This window comes from Scyliorhinus canicula, chromosome 13 (genome assembly GCF_902713615.1).
Source record: "Scyliorhinus canicula chromosome 13, sScyCan1.1, whole genome shotgun sequence".
Classification (NCBI taxonomy): domain Eukaryota; kingdom Metazoa; phylum Chordata; class Chondrichthyes; order Carcharhiniformes; family Scyliorhinidae; genus Scyliorhinus; species Scyliorhinus canicula.
In genome coordinates, this window is record NC_052158.1 from 7,998,902 (window position 1) to 8,011,379 (window position 12,478).

The following is a 12,478-nucleotide window of genomic DNA, read 5'->3' on the forward strand; positions in this document are numbered from 1 at the left end:
AATCCAAATTTCCAGGTTGTACTGAAGTGCTGGGCGCAGCTTATTGACAGTCTGCTATGGAATTGCTGTGTCTCTGGACCACTATGACTCACGTAGCTATGATGTTGTCACCAGAACTGAGATGCAGTGTTGTTTCTCTTTCCTCTCACTATCCAATGAAGTAAAGTAAAATGCCCACAGCAAAAAATCCTGGAATCCACAAGTCACTGCAAAGGTCCTTTAAATTTTGTAATTTTTCCACAGTCTCTGGCATTGCATATTGACTGTGTGGCTACATTTGAGTTTTACATGCTGAGCACTTGGGCACAAAGCCATATCTGATCATTCTCTTCAATGTGTTAGATTGTTCTCGTTGACATGTCCCGCAAGTTGAATATTGCACTTAATTGGTTAATGTATACCATGTGTCAGTGTCTGTCTATCCTTTGTTGCCACCACTCCAAGTGTTGCCTTCATATCGCTAAGATATTTAAAAGGAGAAACAAGCAGTCATTTGGAACGTTCAGATAGCTATCCGGGAACACCAGGAACATTGATTGCACTCATCGATCTGATGCAGACTGATAGTTCTAAACTGTAATGAACATTTTTAACTAGAATATATTTATCAGCATTTGACTTTGTGGCCTTGAAAAAACTCACTGCCTCACCTCAGCAGCAGCGGCATGCAGAGGGGGGGGGCCGACAGTGCGCTGGCCCCGGGCAGCCATTGGATGGGGGCAGCACCGCGGTCGGCCAGAGCGCGCCTGCGCACCGCGGTCGGGTGGAGCGCGCCTGCGCACCGCGGTCGGGTGGAGCGCGCCTGCGCACCGTGGTCGGCCGGAGCACGCCTGCGCACCACGGTCGGCCGGAGCGCGCCTGCGCACCGTGGTCGGCCGGAGCACGCCTGCGCACCGCGGTCGGGTGGAGCGCGCCTGCGCACTGCAGTCGGGTGGAGCTTTGGACTCGGAGGCTGGAGAAGGAGCAGAAAGGGTGCGAATTCTCCAGAATCGACGGCAATGCCACCATGGGTGAGTTTTATTTATTCTTTATCTTTATCTTTTGATCTATTTTAAAACTCTTCTCTGCACCCTCTCTGTAGCTGTCAACTTACTAAACTGTCGTGCCCAGAATTTGACATTTGGGCCAGGGGCACCCATTTGGGACAGAACCAGTATTTTATGAAGATTCATCATGGCCTCTTAACTTTTGCCCTCTTACCCTTTATACTTAAAGCCCAGGGTCCTATAAATGGGAGATTCTCAGAGACAGGGGCAGCACGGTAGCATGGTGGTTCGCATAAATGCTTCACAGCTCCAGGGTCCCAGGTTCGGTTCCCGGCTGGGTCACTGTCTGTGCGGAGTCGGCACGTCCTCCCCGTGTGTGCGTGGGTTTCCTCCGGGTGCTCCGGTTTCCTCCCACAGTCCAAAGGTGTGCGGGTTAGGTGGATTGGCCATGCTAAATTGCCCGTAGTGTCCTAAAAAAGTAAGGCGGGGGTTGTTGGGTTACGGGTATAGGGTGGATACGTGGGTTTGAGTAGGGTGATCATTGCTCGGCATAACATCGAGGGCTGAAGGGCTGGAGCTCGGATCTTGAACAGAGCTTTATATCTGGATTTGGGGACCCTTTATGCACTGGCATAGTGCACAAACAGGCCCCACATGACCAGGGTTTTGTGAAGAAGAAGGGATCTGGAAATGTGTCGACTGTGAAAATTATATTTGTGGAAATTGGGTGAAGTAATGCCGGTGTTTGATGAGACTTGGTGGTAAAGCTTTAGAGAAATGAAGATGGAATTTGATTTGAAGAAGTTCAACGTTTTGAAGGATATTGTGGCTGAAATGAATGCGATACGTGCTGAATGGGCTGACTGAGAAATGTGTGAGATATGTCTTTGTATCTGCTATGTGTAATTTATCGGTCATATTATTGCAATTTTCCTGTTAATTCATGTTTAATTTACGTTGATTTTGGTGTGATTGCTAATATAAAAGTTAAGTCTTGTATATTGGTCTTAGTTGGGTTGTTTGTAGTTTGTTTCCACAAGGGTCATAACAGTATTTCCATGACGTTGCTGCTCTTATCCTTCTCCATGGGGGTTGCAGAGGAGGGAGGCACAACTTTCGAGACATAACATCTCACCCATTGCTGCAAAGCAAAATGACTGAAGAAGAGAACAATATCCCTAGAATCCCAGCGCTAAGGGGAAATTGACTAAATCTTACAGTGCAATTTAACCTCAGGCAGCCATCCTATACCTTAGAGATGACCTAGAGGCAGCTTGGGACCTGTCGTGAAGGTGAGTGAGTGCCTTTAAATTTGCTTACCTTTCACTGGGAGCAGGGTTTGAGGGAATATCAGGTAAGCTCTTCGTTTCTTTTTCTTCTTCTTGTTTTTTTTAAAACCTAGAGGTGATGTCAGGGAAGGCAGTACAATGCTCCTCCTGCAGAATGTTTGAGGTGAGGGACGCCGTCAGTGTCCCTGCTGATTTCATCTGTGGGAAGTGCACCCAACTCCAGCTCCTCAAAAACCGTGTTAGGGACCTGGAGCTTGGGCTGGATGAACTTCGGATCATTCGGCAGGCAGAGGGGGTCATAGATAGGAGCTTCAGGGAAGTAGTTACACCAAAGACTGGAGATAGATGGGTAACTGTAAGAGGGACTGGGAAGAAGCAGTCAGTGCAGGAACCCCCTGCGGTCGTTCCCCTGAGTAACAAGTATACCGTTTTGGATACTTGTGGGGGGGACGACTTACCAGGGGTAAGCCATGGGGTACGGGCCTCTGGCACGGGGTCTGTCCCTGTTGCTCAGAAGGGAAGGGGGGAAAGGAGTAGAACATTAGTAATTGGGGACTCAATAGTCAGGGGCACAGATAGGAGATTTTGTGGGAGCGAGAGAGACTCATGTTTAGTATGTTGCCTCCCAGGTGCAAGGGTACGTGATGTCTCGGATCGTGTTTACCGGGTCCTTAAGGGGGAGGGGGAGCAGCCCCAAGTCGTAGTCCACATTGGCACTAACGACATAGGTAGGAAAGGGGACAAGGATGTCAGGCAGGCCTTTAGGGAGCTAGGATGGAAGCTCAGAGCGAGAACAAACAGAGTTGTTATCTCTGGGTTGTTGCCCGTGCCACGTGATAGTGAGATGAGGAATAGGGAGAGAGAGCAATTAAACACGTGGCTACAGGGATGGTGCAGGTGGGAGGGATTCAGATTTCTGGATAACTGGGGCTCTTTCTGGGGAAGGTGGGACCTCTATAGACAGGATGGTCTACATCTGAACCTGAGGGGCACCAATATCCTGGGGGGGGGGGAGATTTGTTAGTGCTCTTTGGGGGGGTTTAAACTAATTCAGCAGGGGCATGGGAACCTGGATTGTAGTTTTGGGGTACGGGAGATTGAGAGTATAGAGGTCAGGAGCACAGATTTGACTTCGCAGGAGGGTGCCAGTGTTCAGGTAGGTGGTTTGAAGTGTGTCTACTTCAATGCCAGGAGTATACGAAATAATGTAGGGGAACTGGCAGCATGGGTTGGTACCTGGGACTTCGATGTTGTGGCCATTTCAGAGATATGGATAGAGCAGGGACAGGAATGGTTGTTGCAGGTTCCGGGGTTTAGGTGTTTTAGTAAGGTCAGAGAAGGGGGCAAAAGAGGGGGAGGTGTGGCGCTGCATGTCAAGGACAGTATTACGGTGGCGGAAAGGATACTAGATGGGGACTCTTCTTCCGAGGTAATATGGGCTGAGGTTAGGAACAGGAAAGGAGAGCTCACCCTGTTGGGAGTTTTCTATAGGCCACCTAATAGTTCTAGGGATGTAGAGGAAAGGATGGCGAAGATGATTCTGGAAAAGAGCGAAAGTAACAGGGTAGTTGTTATGGGAGACTTTAACTTTCCAAATATTGACTGGAAAAGATATAGTTCGAGTACATTAGATGGGTCGTTCTTTGTACAATGTGTGCAGGAGGGTTTCCTGACACAATATGTTGACAGGCCAACAAGAGGCGAGGCCACATTGGATTTGGTTTTGGGTAATGAACCAGGCCAGGTGTTAGATCTGGAGGTAGGTGAGCACTTTGGAAACAGTGACCACAATTCGGTGACCTTTACGTTAGTGATGGAAAGGGATAAGTATACCCCGCAGGGCAAGAGTTATAGCTGGGGGAAGGGCAATTATGATGCCATTAGACATGACTTAGGATGTGTAGGTTGGAGAACAAGGCTGCAAGTGTTGGGCACACTGGATATGTGGAGCTTGTTCAAGGAACAGCTATTGCATGTTCTTGATAAGTACGTACCAGTCAGGCAGGGAGGAAGGGGTCGAGCGAGGGAACCGTGGTTTACCAAAGAAGTGGAATCTCTTGTTAAGAGGAAGAAGGAGGCCTATGTGAAGATGAGGCGTGAAGTTTCAGTTGGGGCGCTTGATAGTTACAAGGAAGCGAGGAAGGATCTAAAGAGAGAGCTAAGACGAGCAAGGAGGGGACATGAGAAGTCTTTGGCAGGTAGGATCAAGGAAAACCCAAAAGCTTTCTATAGGTATGTCAGGAATAAAAGAATGACTAGGGTAAGAGTAGGGCCAGTCAAGGACAGTGGTGGGAAGTTGTGTGTGGAGGCTGAGGAGATAAGCGAGATACTAAATGAATACTTTTCGTCAGTATTCACTCAGGAAAAAGATAATATTGTGGAGGAGAATGCTGAGACCCAGGCTATTAGAATAGATGGCATTGAGGTGCGTTGGGAAGAAGTGTTGGCAATTCTGGACAAGGTGAAAATAGATAAGTCCCCGGGGCCTGATGGGATTTATCCTAGGATTCTCTGGGAAGCCAGGGAAGAGATTGCTGAGCCTTTGGCTTTGATTTTTAGGTCATCATTGGCTACAGGAATAGTGCCAGAGGACTGGAGGATAGCAAATGTGGTCCCTTTGTTCAAGAAGGGGAGTAGAGATAACCCCGGTAACTATAGGCCGGTGAGCCTAACGTCTGTGGTGGGTAAAGTCTTGGAGAGGATTATAAAAGATATAATTTATAATCATCTGGATAGGAATAATATGTTTAGGGATAGTCAGCATGGTTTTGTGAAGGGTAGGTCATGCCTCACAAAACTTATCGAGTTCTTTGAGAAGGTGACTGAACAGGTAGACGAGGGTAGAGCAGTTGATGTGGTGTATATGGATTTCAGTAAAGCGTTTGATAAGGTTCCCTACGGTCGGCTATTGCAGAAAATACGGAGGCTGGGGATTGAGGGTGATTTAGAGATGTGGATCAGAAATTGGCTAGTTGAAAGAAGACAGAGAGTGGTAGTTGATGGGAAATGTTCAGAATTGAGTTCAGTTACGAGTGGCGGACCACAAGGATCTGTTCTGGGGCCGTTGCTGTTTGTCATTTTTATAAATGACCTAGAGGAGGGCGCAGAAGGATGGGTGAGTAAATTTGCAGACAACACTAAAGTCGGTGGAGTTGTAGACAGTGCGGAAGGATGTTGCAGGTTACAGAGGGACATAGATAAGCTGCAGAGCTGGGCTGAGAGGTGGCAAATGGAGTTTAATGTGGAGAAGTGTGAGGTGATTCACTTTGGAAAGAATAACAGGAATGCGGAATATTTGGCTAATGGTAAAATTCTTGGTAGTTGTGGGTGAGCAGAGGGATCTCGGTGTCCATGTACATAGATCCCTGAAAGTTGCCACCCAGGTTGATAGGGTTGTGAAGAAGGCCTATGGCATTTATTGGTAGAGGGATTGAGTTCCGGAGCCATGAGGTCATGTTGCAGTTGTACAAAACTCTAGTACGGCCGCATTTGGAGTATTGCGCACAGTTCTGGTCGCCTCATTATAGGAAGGACGTGGAAGCTTGGAACGGGTGCAGAGGAGATTTACCAGGATGTTGCCTGGTATGGAGGGAAAATCTTATGAGGAAAGGCTGATGGACTTGAGGTTGTTTTCGTTAGAGAGAAGAAGGTTAAGAGGTGACTTAATAGAGGCATACAAAATGATCAGAGGGTTAGATAGGGTGGACAGCGAGAGCCTTCTCCCGCGGATGGAGGTGACTAGCACGAGGGGACAATGCCTTAAATTGAGGGGTAATAGATATAGGACAGAGGTTAGAGGTGGGTTTTTTTACACAAAGAGTGGTGAGGCCGTGGAATGCCCTACCTTCAACAGTTGTGAACTCGCCAACATTGAGGGCATTTAAAAGTTTATTGGATAAGCATATGGATGATAATGGCATAGTGTAGGTTAGATGGCCTTTAGTTTTTTTTTCCATGTCGGTGCAACATCGAGGGCCGAAGGGCCTGTACTGCGCTGTATCGTTCTATGTTCTAAAGATAAAGAGGTCAGTGAATAGCTCTAGAACGGGTGCAACTACGTTTTCTATAGGTTTTTTGGTGATATTTAATGAAATATTTACGTGGGGCTTTGGGGCATACAATCAAGATTTGCCCCGGGCATCACCAGACCTCTGCACGCCACTGCTCAGCAGCGTTGTGCATAATGGTCCAACACTCCTACAGTGACAAGGGAACACAAACAGGCTAATCTAGATCCAATCCATTCCCTTGTCTCTTTCTACATGAACTTCCTAAACTCTTCCCTGTTCACCCCACATTTACCTTTATTTTGTTCAAGCAGTGAGCTTCCCTCTTAAAAATATTAATGGGCTTGACTTCGACACTGCTTTGTGGCAAATAATTCTGTATTCGAATAACCCTGTGTGCCAATAATTCTGATCACTGTTAGTGTGTGCTCTTGTCTAACAGATTGTTGATCACTTTTTAATTATGAAGGCCGATAGTAGGATTGTGATAGTGATTTGGAATGTTAACTGTCATGCTGTGAGTATCAACACAAAAGACTGTCCAATTTCTGCCATATGTAGCAATGTAACTCATGAATTAATATTGTTAGAAACTAGAGATATTTAAGTTGTCTGTGTGAGTGTTATGAAAAAGGTATGGCTTTAAGTTTAATTTATATTTCTGTATTTGTGTGCTAAACGGGGAACCTGGGTTTTGGTTTCACTTTAAAAGATGCCTGCATTTTAATGAGGTTTTATGATTCTTAAAGAAGGAAAACTCTGCTTTTAGGCCGCAACAGGAGGCCCCAGAAACAAAAAAGCAGTTTTAGTTCAGTTGGATAAAGTACCTTTCATAGTCATGGAGGAGTCTGAAAAGGAGAGTCAAAAGAAAGGTTTATTACAAAAAGTAAAGTATTTACACATAACAGTCCCGGTCGGGATTACTCTGCAGCCCAGCTCCTACCTGGGTCAGCTTTTAATGTACTGAGTTAACAAGCCCACTGATGGGCCTTCGCCACTCAGTCAGGGAGAACATACTCTATGAGGCCCATGGGGAGATTAATTGGGTCATCCCCATGAGTTCTAACATCCCTCATCCCCCCCCCCCTCCCCGCCCCAAAGTCCATATGTCCCTCCAAAGAAGGTCAGGAAGGAGGAAGTCTGCTTCTCTTTGCCCATGGCTACACTTCCAGTAGCTGCGGGACTGGGTCAAGGGTTACGTAGCATGTTGTGGAATTATACTTCCTCGATCACCATTGAGTGGTACCACTGGCGACTGATCCCTGGCCTGGTCGCCATCGGATGTCTGGGTCTCCATCTCCGAGTCAGAGTTTACTACCTCTCATCTCTCTGTGGCAGGGGCCCCATTTGTCAGGGTGACGTGGCTAAGGGACTGTTCGTCTGATGGGGCATGGCTTAACAAATTGCAATCATATGCCTGAGTGATTGGAATGGATTTGTGATTGGAATGCACTTACCTCTCTTTGCTGTAGTTGATGTTTGTAAACATTGGAGTTTCAGCACTTGGAGTCACTCATGAGATCAATGGCTCACGCGTCAAGGCTGCAGCTGTTTTCTGGAAGCTATCAATTACAACCCACTACTAGAAATGAATGAGTGGCTTGCAGCTAATGGATCTGAGGGGTTGAAATCCAGGTACTAACACGTGGAACTTCCAGGTAAGTGTTATAGTTGTAATATTTTTCACTAGCCATGTCTGGAGGCTCTTTTCTGGGGGTGGGGGATGTCGTGAGTGGTGGTCTGTAGGGGGATTCCCTTTAGTCAGGGGTCCCTTTAGTTAGGAGGTCCATGTGGGGTGTTCCTTTAGTTACGGGGTCTCTCTATGGGTCCCTCTAGTTAGTGGATCTCTGGGGGAGTTACTTCAATTAGGGGATCCCAGGAGGTCTCCATATTCATGGTGTCCATGGGGGGGGGTCTCCCTATTCATGTTGGGGAGGGGAGCAAACAGGCCAGGCGGCTAGATTCTGGAGAATGCAGTGGCAACAGCATGGTCGGACGCTCAAGGCAGCAGCCTAGGTGCAGGGTCACCCTACACCTAAGGGCCTGGCCGCCCATCAGGCTGGCAGGGGCCCAGAGAGGGAGGCAGGCGACAGCACTAGGTGTACAGTCATCGCTGGTCACTTGAGGAACTGTCTTTCAGCATGTGCCGCAGGAGGCTCCACCTCAACAAGGGGATGGTGTGGCACCTGTGACATTTCCTTAGGACTTGTCACCGCATGGAGAAGGAGCATACCCACTCCTGATGGCCGTCAACGTCACCGCAGCCCTGTACCTTTACACATCAGGTTCATTCCAGGCTCGAGCGGAACTTGGGGTGGCATATCCCAACTTAGAGCCCACAAGTGCATCCATGAAGTCATGGATGCTTGTTTGCCTGGGCAGCTGCCTATACAAACTTTGACCTGGACCTGCCTATACAAACTGTGATCTGGACCTAGCTCATCAAGATGTCAGGGTGCCCCAAGTCCAGGGTGCAATAGAAGGCATGTGTGTCGTCTTGCGCGCACCAGGCAGTCCGGGAGCATTCTACATTAACTGGAAGGGGTTCTGCTCCCTGAATATTCAACATGTGTGTGATCACCACCTCAAGATCATGAACCTGTATGCATGCTTCCCCGGGGCATCTACACCCTGGGGCAGTCAGAGATCCCCGGCATCTTCAAGGGACCTCCGAGGATTATCATTTGGCTCTTGGAGAATAATGGGTACCTGCTGTGGTCCTGGCTAATGCCGCCAATGCTGAGGCCAGAGACCGGTGCGGAGACCCAGTATAACGAGGCCCATTTGGCCACTCGGGCTGTCATTGAGTGGTGCACCTGACTGCTAAAAATGCAGATCAGGTGGCTCGACCGCTTTGGTGGTGCACTACAGCACATACCGCCCCCCAGAGGGTCACCCACCATTATGGTGGTCTGCTGTGTCCTCCACAACCTGGCACAGCAGCAGGGATGCGTTCGAGGTGGAGGAGGAGGAAAATGCGGCCATGTCTGAGGAGGAGGACAAGGAGGAGCCGAACCAGGAGGGGCTGGAAGATGAGCCCATGCAGGACCCGTGAGAGCAGTCAGAGAACTGAGGACAGGTCAGTGCAGCGAGGGTCCAGCATGCCTTGTGGGCTCTAGGTCGGGATATGCCACCCAAGCCTGGAATGAACCTGATGTGTAAAGGTACAGGGCTGCAGTGACCTTGGCGGCCACCGGGAGTGGGTGAGCTCCTCCTCTATGTGGTGCGTTCATAGAATTTACAGTGCAGAAGGAGGCCATTTGGCCCATCGAGTCTGCACCGGCTCTTGGAAAGAGCACCCTACTCAAGTCCACACCTCGACCCTATCCCCGTAACCCAGTAACCCCACCTAACATTAAGGGCAATTTGGACCCTAAGGGCAATTTATCATGGCCAATCCACCTAACCTGCACATCTTTGGACTGTGGGAGGAAACCGGAGCACCCGGAGGAAACCCGCGCAGACACAGGGAGAACGTGCAGATTCCACACAGACAGTGACCCAAGCCGGGATTCGAACCTGGGACCCTGGAGCTGTGAAGCATTTGTGCGAACCACCATGCTACCGTGCTGCCACTGTGCTACAATGAAGAGGGAGGTCCTCATCATCGCCCGCTTCTTGTAGGATGTGGCTTTGTCTCAGGTGTAATGTGTTTGAATGGTGAATAATCGTGACCCTAACTGTTCCTAGGTACTGATGATGCCACCCGCCCTCCCCGCAATGCTCTCTCAATGATCCTCACATTGCTTAACCCTCCCTGCTCCAGGTGTATCCCATGATGCACATCAGAGGCGGAGCCAGCCCGCTGCTTACCATGCCCTGTGGTCTTTGATGCCCCTGGCGGGTGTCCTCTGGGGCCTGAGGGACCTGGCCGCCTGGCCAGTGGCAAATTCTTCGCCTTGCCACCCTGTTCTACCCGCTGACTCCAAGAAGCACCATTGCCAGGAGAAAGAGGATTTGGGAGAGCTGGTGACTGCCAGAAGATCTTAGTCTCTTAATTATAATCAATAGACACAATAAAATATTTTATTTTGCATCCGAGAAGTGTAACTTAAATTGTACTGAGTTATGAAGTGTATACGAGACATTTAAACCGCATGGTAGATTCCTACATCAGGTAATAGAGAGGCATCACTGAGGGCATCCACACCTTGGTGCAGACAATGGGGAGCCTCCAGAGGTGGCAGAGCTACATGAGGTAGGGGCCTCTTGACCTCAATCCAGCCAGGGCTCCATCGCAAGGTGACCCCCAGGGCCCTATGGGCGCTGACCGGGAGGAGGGAACACCAGAGGCCAACAATTCACACCTCTTTAACCTGTTATTACCCCTCGCTCTGAATCTGTAAAGACTTAATTACCTGCAAATGCTAGCATTCAAAGCATTGTCTTGCATCTTTGACTTTGTCTATATATATGTTTCTGGAACCTACCTCTTCATTCACCTGAGGAAGGAGCAGTGCTCTGAAAGCTAGTGATTTGAAACAAACCTGTTGGACTTTGACCTGGTGTTGTAAGATTTCTTACTGTTCCCAATTTTAGACAAACACTGAAGTGAGAAGCTGGCACAACTTTCTCACTGATACCTATATGTTAACATCACTTTTCTTAAAATCATTATTAAAACATTTTTATGTGCAGCCCTTTCATATTCAGATTATTATCATTTAGGTGGGTGCAGGTGGGTGGTCTTTGATTGTTAATTTATTTGAGGAGGGCCCTTCAACCAGTGTCACTGGTCCAGGCACTCAGTTGTACCAAACCAGGGTTGGTGTTTCAGCCATGCCCAACACCATGTTACCAGAGTAACTAGGGATGGACAATAAATCACTTAACAGTGGTACCCAGACCCCAGGAAATTGTATGACAGACCAGATTACAGAAAATCAAACAAGACAGATTAATTCCTGATAAGAATGGTCGGTAGCTCAGTGTTAACCTCTCCTAACTTTGTGTCCCTTGTGTCTGGGTTTGTCTTTCTCATACTCACTGTAGTTTATGAGAAGATAGTAAGAAGACTTACAACATCAGGTTCAAGTCCAACAGGTTTGTTTCAAACCTGAGGAAGGAGCAGTGCTCCGAAAGCTAGTGTTTGAAACAAACATGTTGGACTTTAACCTGTTGTTGTAAGACTTCTTACTGTGCTCACCCCAGTCCAAAGCCAGCTTCTCCACATTATGAGAAGATAGACAATAAATGCCCGGGGATTCAAGTACAAGATGCTACAGGTGCAAGATTAAAGAGAAGGGCGGGATTATTCGTTCCTGAGATGAAGTGTTGATACCGGGGCAGGATTTGTGCACTTCTACAACAACAAAACTGCTGCCGCACCTGGACCGATTCAGCGATCATTGAGGGGCTAGCACCAGTGCCACATAGAACACAATCAATTCCAATGTAAAACTGTGCTGGACTCACCAGGTTCGAGATTGACACTTGGGAGGCTGACAAGCTGCTGCCACACATGCACACTTCACTCCCCACACACACACTCATCCCACCCAACAAGATAGCACTGGTTGCGTTGGAGCATGCCCATCCCATTGATGGGTGGGCTGCGGCCACTGGGCATACCTAGGGGGGGTGGGCTGGGGGGACACCAATATGACCCGTGGCACTAAGTTCACAGTGGCCAGTCAGCAACCTGCCCAGCTGCATAGCTGCCTTTCAGGCTGCGGCAATGGTGTTCCATGCCCATCCACCCTGACCACACAGCCCACCTCCTGGCCAACCCCTCTACTCCTCCCTGCCCTGGCAGAAGTCCCGCCTTCCCCAGCCAGCGGCAAAACCATCAGCGCACTATAGTGACGCTGGACACCTTCCAAACCCCCTCTCACCCCTCAGCACCCACGGTGCCTGTTTTCCGATTTTTAAAAGAACAAGTGAACCTTGCCAGCAGGAATTCCAGTGGAGGCAATCGTGATATCCCAGAGAATACCGGGTCAGGCCCGATAATGCCATGTGGAGTAGAACACAAAGACACCGCCAGGAGCTCAATAGCAATACTGAAAAATAGTGAATGGGGACAACCCGTCTGGTACTTCAATGGAAGTTGTAGAGTGGGTCCAAAAATGGATACTTCGTGGCACCAGAGAACTGTGGTTTGGCGTGAACCCTTCATCCGCCACGATTTTGCATCAAAACCGATTCTCCGCCCAATCGCTTTTCCCATTTCGGCGTCAGCTGATGGAAAATCCCG